At 42.0% G+C, this 13,102-nt stretch overlaps 1 protein-coding gene across 10 annotated transcripts in view; it reads right to left on the minus strand.

Moving 5' to 3' along the window:
• The window catches only part of NTNG1 (netrin G1), a 334,884-nt gene extending 330,014 nt beyond the window's left edge, over positions 1–4,870 (minus strand). For 3 of the 10 annotated variants that reach the window (XM_021090118.1, XM_021090116.1, XM_021090120.1), the window contains exon 1: positions 2,430–3,528. The gene's annotated coding sequence lies outside the window, so the exon portion shown is untranslated. The other 7 variants (XM_021090114.1, XM_021090111.1, XM_021090115.1 and 4 more) reach the window with 7 other exon arrangements.

A 13,102-nucleotide genomic window follows, 5' to 3' on the forward strand; every position in this document is an offset into this window, starting at 1 on the left:
GAATTGTATGAAATTTTCTATTTCCAAGTGACTTGGTGTTTCATAACGCTAAAACTCTTTGTCCAAATATTTACAATACTTAGAAAACATATCAACTAAGTATATAACAGTTTAATTTTTTGAACATTATTACTTGATGTTTTTTCAGAATAACAACAGAGGCAAAGACAGGTATGTGCATCACTTACAAATATACAAAAGGATACTGCAAAATACATTAGCCTTCTTTTAAAAAAGCTAACTTGAATCACTTTAACACATACCCGGTGAAAGCTAACAAACCGACAATCTCAACAGGAAAAAATAGCTTTATGTGCATATAAAATCAACTGTTTTCTTACAAAATGTTAAGATTTCCCTTTTAATTTTGCAATAGGAAGTGCCACCAAAATTATAGCCAACTACATGGAATTTTGAATTCCCTCCTGTTGGTCTTCAGTGGTGAAATAGATCTTATCTCATGGCATCCAGAAAAGAAGAAATGTACCTCTTATGCATGTAAGCTGGAACAACATTCTGTGTGAAACACTTGAGGCAATTTTTCTTTGCATTCTGATCCACATGCAAAGATCCAAATTTCATATTAATGAAAAACTGAAAGTTACTTATCTTCCAAAAGAATCTTGGGCAGTTATTGAGCTGACTTTCCTTTGCCAAAGAAAAAAGGGGGAGCAGGCAGGTGTGAGGCGTTCTAAGTGACAGTTCAAAATACTTAATAAAACCGAGGGTTGCTAATACCCAAAGGTTAGAGATGCTCTCAAGGACTGGACAAATCAGAAAAAAACTAGCCCCTACTGCAAAAAAAAAAAAAAAAGAGAATTTATAGAAAACTTTTTCTAACAAGCTTAGCCATTAAGTACACTAGAATACATTTTGTTAGAACTGTTCTGGGGTTTTTTTCCAATTATAAAAGGAACCTTTTAGTATTTTTCACTCGTAAAATAGGGCCTTCTAAAGCAAATCCATTGCCAGATACACCACATGTTTATGGAATTCTGAATCTTACTCAGAATTTTCCATTCCAAAGATTGACAAACTGTTATGAGTGGCTCCATTACCATTCCTTGGGAAGAAGGGAGGGGGGAATAAAAGCCGGGGATAAAAGCTCTCTGGAAATCTATACCTGATGTGAAGATAGAAACGCAACTTCCGACTTTTCCAAATAAAGTTCTTAAACCCGCCCCCCGCTAGGAATTTTCCTCTCCTACCCAGTAAATTACAACCATCCTAAGTGCATTTCTGGGGGGAGAAAAAGAAAAAAGTCCCCAGTGAGGCTACCAAAATAAACAGCAGAGGGCGCAGTTTCTTTCTTTATCTAAGTTTTCCCTTGTATGAATCACTTAATTGGTTATTTTGGGCCTAATAATATTCAGTATTATTTGTATTGTATATAGATGTCCACAGATCCATACAGGAGTGCAATTCAATGTCCCTAGCCGAATCCATCAACCGATTAATGCAATGCCAATATAGAATCTGAAAAAATATTCCAAAAGCATTCCTACACCAAGTCTTTCCCTTTTTCAATTTTCCCTTCTCCCCAGCTGCACAACATGGGATAGTAAAGCTTTAATCTCGCACCAATAAAGGAGATTAAAAGAAAGGAACTTCAAAAGCTCAGTATGGCCACCAGTTCCACAGAGCCGGTAAGAGGGCAAGTTTTCTCCCTAAGCAAGGACAACTGGCAAATGAAGGGGAAGAAAAAAAGGAAAGAAAGAAAAAAAGAAAAAAAAAGAACCCTCCATTGCGTTGTGGTGGTCGGGGGCGGGGGGGGCGGTGGGAAGCGAGCTGTGTGTCTGTGAGTCCGTCGATGGAAGCACCCACCCCGCGCCCAGGCACTGAGTACAACACACAGACACGTAACCCGCCCAGGGCGCACACCAGGAAGACTTGTGTGTGGGTGTGAGAGTGTGCGGGGAGTGTGCGCGCAGAGCCTCTGCGCGCTGCCTCCTTAAGGCGCTTCACAAAGTTCCTCGCCCACCCCAAGCCTGCCCTCCCGCCTGTGGATTGCGCTGGGGGGTGGGGTGGGGTGGGGGAGTCAGGAGGAAGGGAGGGGGAAAGCCGGGGGAAGAGGGGCCGAGGCAGGACGTGCGGGTCGCTGCGGGAAAGAGAAGCCGGAGGCACTCACCGTGGGGCCCCGGGCGGGAGCCCAGCCGACGGCGCGGGGCGGCGGCCCAGCCCAGCCTGGTGCGCCTCAGGCGGCGGCCGCAGCAGCGGAGCCCCGGGCGGCGCTGGGCGGGCGGCGGCGGCGGTTACCACCGAGCCTCCTCCGAGGCGCGTGCGGTGCTGGAGAGCTGAGGGTGTGGACTCGGGCACCGCCGCCCCACCGCCGCACCCCCGGAGTCCCGGTTGCGCCTGGCCCGCGGCGGAAGAGGACCCCGCGGACCCGGAGCCCGGCGCCTGCCCGCCACTCCCCACCGCTTAATTACCTTCGCCTCCGGCCCCGGGGGGAGCCTCCTGTGCGTCGCCCCCTCTCGGAGCCTTAGCGGAGAGGGGGAATTCCTTCCCGTTGACGTCCTCTTCCAAAATGCAAAAGATCAGTGACTTTGACAGGTAGATGAGGGGGAGGGAATAGGGGTGGGCGGAGAGGAAGAGAGGATGAGAAAGGTGCCTCTCCCTCCAAAAATATACTGATATTAATAATGAAATTGCAGCCTTCAGGAGGTCTCGCCAGCCCAGTCCTCCGCTTGCCGGCTCTCCTCCGCGCCTCCTCGTGCCACTGCCTCTGCCACTTCTCGCCTTAAACTTTTACTGAGGGATTTTTTTTTTCTATTTCTATTTTTTCCCTCTATCTTTTTTTTTTTTTTAATTTTTTTAAGCTGCAGGAAGATTTCCTGATTCCCAGGGATCAGAACCAGCGGCCCGGCGGTTCTACCCCGCTCGGCACAGCTTTCATTTTATTTCAGATGAAGACGTGGAGCTTAGTCAGAAGGGACATAAATCAGGACAATTAGCATTGGCGCCAAGAAGATCCTCTAGTACCAGTTTCGCCCGGGCTTCCTTCGCGCATTCCTCCACTCAAGTCAGAAATGTCACTGCACATAGCGTTGATGGCTGCGAGACGCGACGCACCCAAAGTCCATTTGATGAAATATACATGGCCCACGATGCTTCTGGATTGCGGTTCCCGGGCTCCCCGCCCCCGCCCGCGGCGCCCAGCCGGACCCGGCTCCGAGAGGGCAGCGAGCTCTCTGCAAACTTAGGGGCGCGTACGAATTAAAGAGTGAGCGCGAGCGCCAGAGAAGAGAAAGGAAGAAGCAAGCCGGGGGAAGCTTCAGCCCTCGGAGAGGTGGCATGTACGTTTCACTTAAAAGCAGATCTTCTTCTGCAACTGCCAGCAAGTGGAAGGATTGCAAACCTTATACTACCTCGAGACCTGGGCGCTCCGAGCGGTCCTAACTCCATCCCGCTCGCTGTTGCGGCTGCTGCTCTAGCCGCCGCAGCCGCGGCTCCATTACCTCGGGGTACGGAGGCTCTGAGACCACCCTTCACCTCCCCCACCCTTAGCTCGCCCACACAAGCGGTTTCTAGTAACTCTTCACGTACCTTTTACTCATGCCCTCGCCTGTCCCACCCCTCACTCCTCCTCTCGAAAACTGACCCGAAGCACACCCTGGCTCCTATCTGTGATCACTGAAACAGGGTTTTTCAACCAATTCCCTTGCCCAGCCAGCGGCCCCTACAGCGCAATCCCCGAACCTCCTTATTTAGAAGTTAATTCTCCTTTAGAAAGTTACATGCTTTTCAGGCCTCCTCACCTTTCTAAAGAGAAAGACAAATGCCCCCGCCCCAAGCCTTCCCTCCCCATCACTGGGGGCTCAAACTTAGTCTGGATCACTCTTAGCTACAGTCATCCAGAGAAAAATCCAGATTTACTTAAATAGGAAAGACTTTAATTTAAAAAGACTGTTGCAAAAGGGAGAGAGCCCCGATCTTACAAATCTGCAAGTGTCTCAAAATCAAACAGAATCAGAATTAGGTATGGTAAGGGGCATAAGCAGTAAGGGAGACCTGGGCGGATAAGAGGGAGTAAACCCATGCGTGACCAACTGATTTGACATGGTCCACCGATTTGGGGAATAAACTGACAAAAAAGCAGACAGCAGTGTTCTGCACTTTAGTGTTTGCTCAGATTTGGGGCCAAGTTCAGGGTCCCATGTGGAGGAGGAGAAGAGGCCAAATTCAAGTTGGGTAAAGACAAAATGAAGGATAAGAAATGGGTAATTGTTGCACACTTGGTCACCCACTGCCATGTCTCACAGCGGAGGCACAGAGCTTGGAGCAGAGGGTATTTGTTTTAGGGTTTGTTGTTTTTGCTTTTTGTCATGACTGGGGGTGGTGATGGCAGAAGGACACATAGGGGAGAAGCTTGTTCAGCTGAGCCTATAACCAGATCCTCCTTGGCCCTGAGCAGCCAGACAGTCCAGGCACCCCCACCCTAGACCCCCCAACACTTGAGAGGCCAGGATAAACCTTCTCTTCCTGATTCCCTTCAGTCAGGAATCTGTTTGCTTTCCTTCTCCCACCTCTACCCTCAAGCACTGACATTCAGAAAGGAGTTGCCTGCAGGGGTAAACTCTTCAAAGGTATTCTTAGATAGCGGCCATTCCCTGCTCTGCACCCAGTCTCCTGGTGGAAATATCCTGATTATGGGGAGTGCCCCTTATCACCCAACCATCCCTCACAGGCTCCCAGAGCCTAGTCCCTTCTGCAAACCAGTAGGCCCTGAGAGACAACACCCACAGTGGCCTTCTCACTTCTCCTTGGCATCAGGCCTGAACACAGAACAGACAGCTCTCTCATCCTTACCTTTTCCTCCTCCCCTTTTCTCTCAAGCCAGGAAAACTCCTTCCGAGTTCCCATTCTCAGCTTTGTCTAATCTTTTTAGGTCCTTCTGTAGCAAAAAGGAAAGGAAAGAAATCTGTGCAGAGATGAGGAAGTTTCCTTCCAGGACACACCAGGATCTTTGCAATATTGGCTGCCAACCTGGAGAAATGTTCCCTTTCAGCTACCAGTCTCAGAACTAACCTCCTTCCTCCTCTTCCAGTACTAAACCTTTCCTCATTCCCAGGGGCTCTTTGACTAGGAGGCAGCCTTCACTCCCAAAGAAGTCCAGTATGTGACTGGGAACCCTTCCCAGTTAAGCAGCTTCTCCCACTTCAAGAATAATAGAGTCTTCCCAAAGTGAATTTTCCTATCTACCTATGTATCTATCTATCTATGTATCTATGTATCTATCTATCTATCTATCTATCTATCATCTACCTACCTACTCTTATCTTTTCACAGACCTAGTAAATCACCAATTAAATGAGTTAACTCTTAAGCAGGAAATCTGAATTTCTGAGGAGACTTTTCAATATTAAGGCCCCTTCTACTCCAGATTATGATCCCTCCTCTGGTGGGGATGGGTGGAAAGGACTTTTTCTCCCAAAAAAAGCACTTTGGGTGGATCTGATATACTTTCTCAAACTGAGAACATGTAAATTTATCTATTAAACTTTCCTAAACATCTTTGCACATGTGTTTATATAATGCACAGCAATCAGAAATTTACTTTAGTTATTTTCTTGGCATCAGGGCAGATAATTTAGGGCAGTCTTACTTTTTCTATAAAGATATATATATATAGCTATATATATAACTTTCTTTGGAAAAAATGATTTTTCTGTTTTTATTTAAACTTTCAACTCCACTTTTTTTCTCTCTCCTTTTAGAGAAGAATTATTTGATCTTTCAGTTCTTTGGCTTCAGATCTCTGGCTGGTTTCCATGTATTCCTCATTCTTCTTCAACTTAGATTTTCTTCTATTTGTAATTCTGTTAGGTCTCTAACTATTGTTCATTTTTCTAGGTTATTAGCTGCTTAAAAACCTGTTTAGAGACTTGGCAGGGTTATTTAAATACTTGTGACGTCAATATGCCAAACTGGTAGTCGTAGAAGATTTGCAGTATATCTGGTCTAAAAAGATATGTGTCTTATAACTACCATAAAGAACTTGACATAAAGCAGGAATAAGAGAAATGTTCCTTATAGGTGCAAATAATTTTTGCCCATTCCCAGAATTCATTTATAGCCTTCCTGTTAAAAGAACTAATTCCGGAGTTCCCGTCGCGGCGCAGTGGTTGATGAGTCCGGCTGGGAACCATGAGGTTGCGGGTTCGGTCCCTGCCCTTGCTCAGTGGGTTAACGATCCGGCGTTGCCGTGAGCTGTGGTGTAGGTTGCAGACGCGGCTCGGATCCTGCGTTGCTGTGGCTCTGGCGTAGGCCGGTGGCTACAGCTCCAATTCAACCCCTAGCCTGGGAACCTCCATATGCCACGGAAGCGGCCCAAGAAATAGCAACAACAACAACAACAACAAAAAAGACAAAAAAAAAAAAAAAAAGAAAAGACAAAAAGAACTAATTCCCACTATACTAAACCAAGACTTACATGTCTGAAATATCTAAATCAAGGACAAGTCCTATTTGGCCAACTGTATACAATGTGATAGATGCTTTTTTAAACTGCTGCTTGTGTCCCAGTAGAAATATCCTTCCTAGTAGTTGTAAGACCTTTAGCTCTTTCTTGTCTCCACACTGTCTTAAGGGACATGTTTATTTTAGAGCCATTATCAGTGTAGTTTTGACAGGTTTTGAAGTTCCCTACCTAGTAGGAATTTTTTTTCATTTATTTTTATTTTTAGAAGTCATACATTTATAAAACTTAAAAACTTAGTCTTACAAGGCTCATTATAGAAAATAATGCTCCCTTTTCTTAACTCGAGTTTTATTTCATTTACAGTTGTACAATGATTATCACAACCCAATTTCATAGCATTTCCATCCCAAACCTCCAGCCCAGCCCATCCCCCAACCTGTCTCCTTTTGAAATTATAAGTTTTCAAAGTCTGTGAGTCAGTATCTCTTCTGCAAAGAAGTTCATTGTGTCATTTTTTTGGATTTCACATGTAAGTGATAGCATATGACACTGGTGTCTACTGTCTAAGTTCACTTAGTATAATTTCTAGATCCATCTATGTTGCTGCAAATGCCATTATTTCTTTCCTTTTTAATGGCTGAGTAATATTCCATTGTATATATATGTACATCTTCTTTATCCACTCTTCTGTTGATGGACATTTAGGTTGTTTCCATGTCTTTGCTATTGTATATAATGCTGCAATGAACAATGGAGTACATGTATCTTTTTGAGTCATGGTTTTCTCTGGATAGATGCTCAGGAGTGGGATTGCTGGATCAGATGGTAATTCTATTTTTAGTTTTCTAAGGAATCTCCATACTCAGTGGTTGCAGCAATTTACATTCCCACCAACAGTGTACTAGGGTTCCCTTTTCTCAACACCCTTTCCAGCATTTATTGCTTGTAGACTTTGATGACCCCATTCGGGCCGGGGTAAGGTGTTATCTCATAGTAGTTTTAATTTGCATTTCTCTAATAATGAGTGATGTTGAACATCTTTTCATGTGTTCTTTGGCCATCTGTATGTCTTCTTTGTAGAACTGTCTGTTTAGATCCTCTGCCCACTTTTTGATGGGGTTGTTTGTTTTTTGGTTTTGAGCTCCAAGAGGTGTTTACAAATTTTGGAGATTAATCCCTTGTCAGTCGCTTCATTTGCAAATATTTATTCCCATTCTGTGCCCTGTCTTTTCATTTTGTTTTGGGTTTCCTTTGCTGTGCAGAAGCTTTTAAGTTTAATTAAGTCCCATTTTTTTAATTTTTATTTTTATTGTCATTACTCTAGGAGATAGATCTGAGAAGATATTGCTCTGATTTATGTCAGAGAGTGTTCAGACTATGTTTTTCCTAAGAGGAATTTTTAATGCTTAAATATTCTGACATTTAACTTCTCACAAATCCTAAGCATCTGGTCTAGGCTCTATCACTGACTGTATTGGCATTTTCCTGCTGTTGTAGGTATACCAAGTATACTTATCTTGAAATTTTAAATTTACAAGCCCAAATTGTCTAAGGATCACGCATGCCCAACTTATATATATCAACAATCTCATTTAGTTCTTCTGAGGACTGATAGCAGTCAATCTATAACTGCTATCATTTCTTATATTAAACAACAGCAGTTGTTTAATATAAGAAAATAGACATATTGACTGTGTTACTGATTCTAGAACATGAAGAACAGCAGATTGTATTTGTATTGATAGTTAATGACTATGCAGGGAATGTGACCTTTCCCACTCACGTGCTTTCTAATGTATGGCACTGTGGAAAACAGTTTGAAAATAATAAAAATCAGCTCCTTTAGATAAAATGACATGAAAAAAATTAACAAAACATGGGCTTTAGTATTTTCTTCAGGAGAAAGCATACTAACCTAAATGAAGAACTTTTTTAGTCAAATATTTATTTCAGTGTCTTTGCATTCCAACTTTATGACCCATGAATAGTTTTCTTAATTTTGTTTAACCTGTCTCACCCATGAGAAGTCAACAGAAATCATTTCTTCATTTTTATTCTTTTAGAGCATTGTGACACTTGTGTTTTTAATCCAACTATAAAATCTCTCAATCATGACACCCTAAGCCTTTTTTAACCTGTTTTGGATTTTTTGAGACTCAGAACACATAGTCAATATTTGTTTAACAATTTATCTTTTTTATGAGGCCACAAAAGAGGCATCCCAGCAGTGGGATTGTGTATCTGAGCAAACTCAATAAACTTCTATGAACTTTTATTTTCTTGTGCTTAGTTTGTCCAAGATGATTAACTTATTTCTTGAGAAAAAAAAGATCTCACAATTAATCTACTGTATGGCTAGAAAAGTTCAGTTTCAAAGTTAACAGCTATGTCTATTCTCTCAAGCATAAATTCCATGTTTTTGTTTACTCTCTGATAGCAAAATCAGTAGCCTTTTCTTTTTTTTCTTTTTGTTTGTTTTTTGTTATTTAAGGCCACAACTGCAGAATATGGAAGTTCCCAGGCTAGGGGTTGAATCCATAGCCCCAGCAATGCCAGATCCGAGCAGCGTCTGCAACTAAGACTGCAGCTCATGGCAATGCCGATTCCTTAACCCACTGAGTAGGGCCAGGGGTTGAACCAGCACCCTCATGGATACTAATTGGGTTCATTACCACTGAGCCACGAGGAGAATTCCCAGTAGCCTCTTCAAATGGAGAAGGAAAATATATGAAGAAAGACTGAATGGCACCCCTTGCCTAAATTTAGAGATCTTTCCATGAATTCCATCCCAATGGTTCTTCTCTTCAATTCAGTAAATATTAATGGAACTAACACCACCTCCCAGGAACTACAGGAGGTGCTGGAGGCAATACAAAACTCTCAGGTCAGAGTGTATACTATCATGTTGGGAAAAGAAAGTCAGACTGACTGTATGTAATGTGCATCTTTAATATCATACTAGAAATTGCTTAATTAGTAATGGTCAATGTGGAGATTCCTTTTATACCCAAGATGGGGCAAAGATGCACACAATTAAGATGATGGTACAAAGGAGTTCCCATCATGGCTCAACAGTAACAAACCCGACTATTATCCATAAGGAAGTGGGTTCAATCCCTGGCCTCCATCAGTGGATTAAGGATCCTGAGTTGCTATGAGCTGTGGTACAGGTCGCAGACATGGCTCAGATCCTGTGTTGTTAAGATCCTGCATGGCTGTAGCTGTGACTCCAGCTCTGATTTGACCCTTAGCCTGGGAAATTTCATATGCCACAGCTGCAGCCCTAAAAAAAAGACAAAAAAAAAAAAAAAAAAAAAGATGATGGTACAAGACTTCCAAGATCTCTATCAGGCCACTGGCCTAAACTGTAGTAGTGTCCAGCCTCTGTGGTTTAGCAGCCTCTGCAAGAGGTTCTGGTACTGCCTCATACATGTGGGGGCAGAAAGCAATAAAAGCAAAGCTAAAATTTGGTAAACCACTGAAATTAGAATATCCATAATCAAAGATGATCCAAGTTTAGAAAAATAGCAGACACAGAAGAGAAATCTAAGATGACAGGGTGCCACTGGTTTGAGTTGTATTCTACCCAGATAGTTCTCCCTGCTTTTCTTAACTTCTACTTCTGAGTTTAGTTTGAGATTTACTGTTCTGAAATGATTGCCTTGATTGCTGGTTTTTGCTGGTGGTTTTTTGTTTTTGTTTGTTTGTTTGTTTGTTTCAGCTCTATGGCTTCCTTTAGCTTCTATGCTGAATGGAAGCAGTGGAGATGAGCTGGGTTGGCTTCTAGCAAGTAAGATGGATTTGTGCCAAGTGGCCTTTACTCCCCAGTGGGCTGCCATCTCCTTTGGCAAGAAGGCTCCCTCTCCTACTGAAAAATGACTAATTCTCTTAAATCCTGCCTCAATTTGTAATGGAGAAGAATGAAATCAGAGGCATTCTAAATTTTCCTAACTTCAAAAAGCCAAAAAGAAATTGAATTGTCAGTTTCCAGACTTTGAAATCCCATAGAAAATAACACAACTGTAAGATTCCTATGGTATCAAAGAAATTATTTCTTGTTCCCCTCTCCTTAGTCTCAACCATGACTTTAATATCTCTTATGTGCTAAGGACTATGTTAGAAATAGTAAGATGAATAAGGCAGCCCCTCCCATAGTTTAGAATCTATTAGACAAGACAGACTTGTTAACAACCATTGTAATGCTGCTGTAGGAGCTGAGACTGAAATCCATGAGGAGCAGGTAAACCCCAAGGGAAACAATGTCTGATTCTCCTTGGTGAATCCAGGGAAAAACTGATGAAGTAGTGTATGACCTACATCTCAAAAGATGAGTGGGTGTTCATCCAGCAGACAAAGGAGCAAGGCCTTCTGATTAGGAAGCAGGGGAACAAAGACAGGAGGCCTTAAACAATAGGGCATATTTTGGCACTTCCTAGTAGATGGTTTGACTGCAGCTCACAGCTCCACAGGATAGCCTTTGTGGTAAATGCTCATCAGCTTTTGACATGGAAAATGTGAACGAGAATTAAGAGTAATAGTAGAGAAAATCAAGAGAAAGGAAATATCCTATGTTATTTAGGTTGAGACATATGAACATGCAAAAGATTTATCATTATTGACCTATAAAAATAGCAATTTTCTGTCTCAACCCAATAGGATCAGATACTGCCCATTCAATTCTAAGTAATCTGTGTTAAGATAAAAAGAAGAGGAGTTCCGTTGTGGCTCAGCCATAACGATCCCAACTAGTATCCATGAAAATACAGGTTCTATCCCTGGCCTCTCTCTGTGGGCTAAAGGATCCAGCATTGCCATGAACTGTGGTGTAGATGGTTGCAGACGGGGCTCAGATCTGCGTTAACTGTGGCTGTGGCACAGGACAGCAGCTGTGGCTCTGAGTTGACCCCTAGCCTGGGAACTTCCATATGCCACAGGTACGGCCCTAAAAAAACAAAAACAAACAACAAACAAAAGAAAAAAGTAATCTAAAACAGCAAATGATTTTTAAAATTCCTATATTTGCTTTTGAATACATTACATGCCTTATTTCAGCAGGAGATATACCTTCCTAGTGAGCTTTTGTGCTTAGGTTGGTATTAAAATTAGTTGGATTTCCTTGAGTAAGCACAAACAGCAGGAGAACGTGGCTATAGAGTAGACTGGTGCCCAGGAAACCCAAGGTTCAAACATTTAACCAGGAATAAGCCACACATGAATAATGAAGAGTTGAGTAATTAGTAATTATAGACACAAATTAAGCCTTAGATAAAAGAACCAGTCCCCAGTTATTCCACCATGGTTGCATTTTTGCTATCCTAAAACAGTGTGTTTCAAATTTCTGTTGGAGAATAGCTATTTGTCAAAAAGAAGGGGGGAACAAAATAAAACAAAATACGAAAAGATTCAAAAATTCAAGAAATTTAGAAATCCTTAGGCATAATAGAAGGAAACAGCAACAAATTAATGTTTACAGAAATAGTACTTCTCTAAGTCAGAATAGAATTTATGGGGTTTTTTTCTTTTTTTTTTTTTTTTGGTGAAGACAAGACAGTTAATCAAGGTTTTAAACTGTTTATGACCAAAACGTTAAGAGATGTATTGGTGATAAAGGAAAAAATCGTGTTTTTGTCTTTTTACCTGCCCTTCCCACATATTTCCAATTGCCTTCTCCATTTATAAACCTTAGTTTTCTTCATATCTATGTAAAATGAGACTCAAGAAACTACCTCTCTCCTCAGCTATTTCCCTGAAACTATATCTGCCCACTTGTCTGAAGGCTGAGTTTGCAATAAAGGAAGAGAGCTTGACTGTTACCGCATATCACAGTATACATATGCAACTGTTAAGATGTTGCAATTTGTCTTCATATTTAGAACTGATTGATAAACAACAGAGCTGAATGCTTGCAGCTTTTTTAAGCATCAAGAGGCTGAACCTGGGAGTTCCTGTTGTGCAGCAGAAACAAATCTGACTAGCATCCATGAGAATGCAGGTTTAATCTCTGGCCTTGCTCAGTGGGTTGGGGATCCAGCCTTGCAGTAAACTATGGTGTAGGTCATGGATGCGGCTTAGATAGCACCAATTGGACCCCTAGCCTGGGAACTTCTATATGCCGTGGGTGCAGCCCTAAAAAACAACAACAACAAAAAAGCAGCAGCAGAACATAAGACTTTCAGAAACAGAAAATCTGAGACTGACCTAAATGTATTATATATTTATATCCTTCGAATATTTTTTTCTTCAGAAAATCCAATGAGAAATAGCATAAGTAGCACTGGACTAGGAGCCAAAAGACTAAGACTTTGTTAAGACACTTTCTTGTTGTGTGAATTTGTATAAGTCATTTCACTTCTCTGGGCCTTAACTACCTAATTTGTAAGATGAAGACATTGAGTTCAATGAATATAAATTCTCAGCGAGGTTTCACAGATATCCTGCCTCAAAATGGCTTTGGGGGTTTCCTAAAAGGGAGGTTTTGATTTTCCACCACCAGAGGTGATTCTTATTTAGGCACATTATGTTTTGAGGATAACTAACCTACAGTTTCTTCCAGCTTTTGCATTTGGAGTCTTTTTTTTTTTTCCTTTTATGGCCACAACCACAGTACCCCGGCTAGGGGTAAAATTGAAGCTGCCATCTATGTCATAGCCACAGCAACACTGGATCCTTAACCCATTGAAT

The sequence above is a fragment of the Sus scrofa genome, chromosome 4 (assembly GCF_000003025.6).
Source record: "Sus scrofa isolate TJ Tabasco breed Duroc chromosome 4, Sscrofa11.1, whole genome shotgun sequence".
Classification (NCBI taxonomy): Eukaryota; Metazoa; Chordata; class Mammalia; order Artiodactyla; family Suidae; genus Sus; species Sus scrofa.